At 36.7% G+C, this 5,061-nt stretch overlaps 1 long non-coding RNA gene across 2 annotated transcripts in view; it reads left to right on the forward strand.

The window, feature by feature from the left end:
* Positions 1-5,061, forward strand: part of LOC111816753 — a 60,657-nt gene that overhangs the window by 46,819 nt on the left and 8,777 nt on the right. For both annotated transcript variants that reach the window (XR_002821085.1, XR_002821086.1), the window contains exon 2: positions 4,883-5,013. This is a non-coding gene — a long non-coding RNA (uncharacterized LOC111816753). The remainder of the gene's footprint in view (positions 1-4,882; positions 5,014-5,061) is intronic.

Raw genomic sequence — 5,061 nt, forward strand, 5'->3', positions numbered from 1 at the left:
TTTTTTCAGATTGGGTTTCCTCTTTATATTTCTGTAGTGGCTTCTTTACTTCAGATGCTATGAGTTCTGGGAATTCTTTTTTTATTTCAGAAAAGAATTACACTCTGAGTTCCTCTATATCTTTCTGCTGTTGCTTATTTACTATCGACACTATTAAGTCATGCATTTGAGCCAAGCTAGTATCCTCCACACTTGTTCTGGGTGGGCATTCGGTTTCCTCCACATGTTTCTGCATTTGATTCTTTACTGCAGATGTTATTAATTCAGGGATTTCTTTTTTCATTTTCAATCTGAGTTCATCTATACCTTTCTGCAACTGTTTTTTTTTTTTTTTATTTCAGAAGCCATTGATTCATTGCTTTCAGCTCTGTCATTCCCAATTTGTTCTGTGTTAGTGTCCTTTGCCCTTGTTACAGTTGGGCTTTGGTTCTGAGGTTGCATTTTGTTCCTTCTCATCATTTTGTGTTGCACTCTCTTTTGACCTTTGTTGTAGATCTTCGTTGCAGTTATAACCTTAGTACTTACTGAAGTTTAGGTGCAGATCTACAAAGTTTGGATTTATCCAGCTGTGCCTGGCTTGGGTCTGGCTGCTGTGCTCAGCTCCTTCCTGCTGCTGCCTTTGAGGATGAAACTGTTGTGGCCTTCTGGCAAGATTTTCTGCTCCTGGACTAGCTGGATGGTTCTATTCTCTATACTCTCTGCAGGGTTGGCAGCTGGGGTTACAACCCAGGCCTGTATGCCAGGCCTGAGATGAGCCTGGAGGAGACTAAGTGGAATAGGGGGAAGAGGCAGCTCTCTCACACACTCACCAGACCTGGGCTAAGACTGGGTCTCGGGGTTCCCGGAACTCAGCAGAAATTCCTACTAGGCGGGCGGGGTGGGGGAGGTGCTATGGAGTGGTGGGGCTGTCCCAAGGGGGTGAAAGAGGGTCTCACCCACGCTCCGCCTGGGCTGGGGCCAGTAGTATGTCCCGCCAATCAGTCATTTAAATAAAGTTCTAAAGAGCACATTACTAAATTGATTTAGCAAGATATTAAAATGCTAAAATGACTAAGAATGATCACTTACACTCTCTACACTTTCTGATTGGTTATCTCTAGAATTTAGACATGGTTATGTTCAAATTAGTCATTTGTCTGATAATCCAACTGAGCTTTCTTACCTGTTTTAACAAGCATGTTTAGTTAATTAAGGGTTTATTTGCATTATTTTATTAATTTTGAAGCATCCTTGTAATCCTTCAATAAGCCATTCTTAGTCATTTTAGCATTTTAATATCTTGATAAATCAATTTAGTAATGTGTTGTTTAGAACATTTTGCATTTATATTCATGAGTTAGATTTATACATTTTTTTTTCTATGATCAGATTTTGCCATCAGTGTTTTGTTGGGCTTATAATATGAGTCACAGTAGAATTTTGGTTGTTGTGAAATATCCTAATAGACATTATCTGTTTTTTAAGGATCAATAAAACTCATAGCAGTAAGGGGATTATTTCTGACATTTTCAGTGTCTTTCATAGCTATTGGTCTAACTAGAGGGTTTTTTCCCCCTTAAACTTTCTTAGCTAAATTTTGAACATTTGCAGCTTCTTAGAAATGAATCAGTCCATCTAAATTCAAGTATAAAATATTTGCATAAATTTTATACCATATTTTGTCAAGATTTAAAAGTTTATTATATCTATACCTTAGCCTCACTTTCATTTCTAATATTATTTGTATTTCTTGTTTTTTCTTAAGTGGCATTGTGGATTTTTATCAACCAAGTAAAACAATTATTTTATTTTCTGTCGTATGTCTTTATCTCTCTCTCCATAGGAATATCTCATTCGTGTGATGGGTTGATTACAATTATTTGCAGGTATCAAGTTTTTAACACACATTGGTTTATTTGGTCCTCCCTTGCTTTCTATGGAATTTCAAAAACACTCAAATTTTATATAAAGTCTTTTAACTATCATCATAGCCTTTAATATCAATTATGATTTTTTTAACCCAATACTATCTAGGAGGCATTTTTCTATTTTAGGAAATAATGTTCACTTTTACCATTTTCTGTTGTTAATGTTTCATTGTATTGTGCTATAGTACTAGAATATGGTTTGTATGATTTCTACCAGTGAAAATTTCTTGGGTATTGTTTCCTGATATATCAACAGTTTCGTAAAGATTTCATGGGCATTTGAAAAGAATGTTAATTATTCTTCTTCTGTCACTAAGTTTTCTATATACTTATTAATCATGTTAATTATGATATCCAAATGCCCACTTTAGAAATGTGATTTCTCTATGAATTACTGAAAGGGGTGTTATAATTTTCCTTTATTATATTAAATTTGTCATTGCTTTTTGAACCACAAGCAGAGTTTCAAAAAATGTAGTTTGATAGCTGAATGTTAAGTGCGCTGAGTTAGTATTTTCTTTCTTTAAGTAAGACTGTCTTTGTCTTATTTAATGCTTCTTTCTGGGGCTTCCTAGAGTGTTGGCATTGTTGCTTTCTATTACTAGCATTTGCCTACTATTTCTTTGTCCATTCCTTTATATTTGATCTTTCTGAATTATTTTGTATGAGAGATATCTCTTAGAAACAGATATACCTGGAGTTTTCTTTAAGAAAAACCTAATCTTAAATTATCTGGCTTTAAATTGAGAATTTATCTGTCGCTATTTACTAGGAAGATGGAAACATTTGGGCTCATTCTGACATCTCTATTTGGCTTCATATTTTCATGTAAATGAGCTTTTACCCTTTCCTGAGGAATAAAGTTTTCTTTGTTATTTCTGTTTACTGCTTTGAAGGGTATTTGTACTACTATTAATTATCTGGGACTAAGTCTTATGTTTCAAATAACACCTTTAAACTTCTTTACAAATCAATTTTTGACTTTAACCAGTATCTCTCTACTTCATTTTATTTTATTTTTATTATTTTTGTATAGTTAGAGATTAAACTCATGGCCTCACACATGCTAGGCAAGCCCTCTCCTCGCACTTGCTAAGCAAGCCCTTACAGTCCCCAGCCTTTCTTTAAATAAGACTGAATTTAAATTCTTACTTTTTACTCTTTTACTATTTCCTGTGTTGATATATGCAGAAATTTTATTTCAGCAATGTGATTGATTTTTTTCTACTTCTTGTTTTTATTTTATGGAAAATAATTTCTTAATAATTGGACTACTGGGTCAGGGGAGACAGCTTAGTGGTGTAAGCACCTGCTGGGCAAGCACAAAGTCCTGAGTTTGATCTCTGGTACCGGGAAAAAAAAATGGACTACACTTTCAAGCACCACTAGGAATACTTATGATGACTTAAAAATTGTAAGGTTTTTGAGTTCTTAACTTATTGTTTCTACATTATCATGCATCTCTTCCTCCCTGAGTTCATTTTTTAATTTTTCTGGCATATACTCTTGAACAATTTTTTAGAAATCTTTTGCGACTTTGTGCGTGGCACATTTTCTAAGTGCTTGAATGCCTTGGATAACTCCAGAGACCTTATTGGGTTACTGAGAATAGAGACAGAGAGCCCAGACCCTTTTCTACTATACTTTGGAGATATTTCTTTGCAGTGTTTTAGGATTCTGACTGTGATTGTCATCTGAGCGAAACAACGAAGCATACCCACAGCCCCTCCCTCAGCGTCAATGGCCTGGCTGTGCCCCAGACTCCAGCGAATCAGAGAAGAACGCATGGATGTGAAGATGAATGTGGGAGGAAGAAAAAGGGAATGAATTTGATTGCAGCAGTCTCCTTTCCAAAGGGAACAGTTAAGCTGGAGACTGAAACAAAGGAGAGACTTACCAAAGAATTTATAATCTCTTTGAATTCTGTGTCTTACATTAAGCATTAGACAGAATTAGATAAATTCAGTCTATATCAGAATTACATAGTTTGCAATAATTACCTTTTCCTTCAAATATCACTCAATCTTATTCTTGTTTGAGTACCTAAATATATTCTTTTCATCAGATTTTCTAGACTGGAGACAGGCAAACTAATATCCACCATTTATTCTTGTAAATAAAGTTTTATTGGAACAGCTCCATTCAATCACATGCATATTGGGACGGAATCAAGTTTAGTAGTTATGACAGATTCTCCATGGCTCAGGAAGCCTAAAATATTTATGCATGGCTCTGTATAGAAGATGTGTGCTCATTGTTGTTCTAGGACATTGCTCAGTGGGCAGATGGCTAGGACTCATGCCCATGCTTCTATGAGCCCAAGCAGGTATAGGGTAGCCCCAAGTGCCTCCTTCCTTAGGCTATCTGGTGACTGCATTTGTGCAAATTCAGAGACCTAGTCCATCTGTATTTTATATTGGAAGAAACTGAGGTATCTCTCCATTGTGCATAACTGTCGGTAATAACCTGTTCTTTCAATGATTTCCTTCTTTCAATTTTGCTTCTTGCTTTGGTACTCTGCTAGGAGTTGTGCAACTGAGCACTGTGGCTTTTGTTTCTTTGCTTGTGTGATGTGAGGGAGGCTGGCGTGTTTTCCAACTCGCTGTTGTGTGGGATCGGGCTGTTGATTGCTTTTGGCCTAGGTGCTGTGCAGAGCTCCAAGGTCTGGCTTTGGGAACACTGCCTGGCAAAACGGAAACATTTTGTGAAATTTTACAAATGTCACACACACCCGCGCACACACACACACACACACACATTTTTAAATTGCAAAATTCTCCTCCTTGGCACATGATTTTCCTCACATTTTTCTGTTCTTCATAATAAATCATTAACCGTCTTTAGTTCTATTGGGATCCCTGTAGTGGGTCAACTCACTTTGCTTTGATGAAACTTACAGATTAAAAAGTCCTAGGGTTCCAGGGTGCCCTTAGTTTCACTCTTTGAAAAATGTCACATGATCTTTTATTCCAAAGAGAAAGCAGCTGCATTTCCAGCCCAACTGTTTCCTCAGACAAAGATCCCTGATTTGATGCCCACCAAAATCCACTTTCCAAGATGGGACTCGGAGAAATCAGCCTCCCAGCTTCATTCTGCTGAACCCAGGGTACAACACAAATGGCACAATGCGAGACAAACTGGGCAAATTCAATTC

Source organism: Octodon degus, unplaced genomic scaffold, assembly GCF_000260255.1.
Source record: "Octodon degus isolate 3935 unplaced genomic scaffold, OctDeg1.0 scaffold00003, whole genome shotgun sequence".
Taxonomy (NCBI): domain Eukaryota; kingdom Metazoa; phylum Chordata; class Mammalia; order Rodentia; family Octodontidae; genus Octodon; species Octodon degus.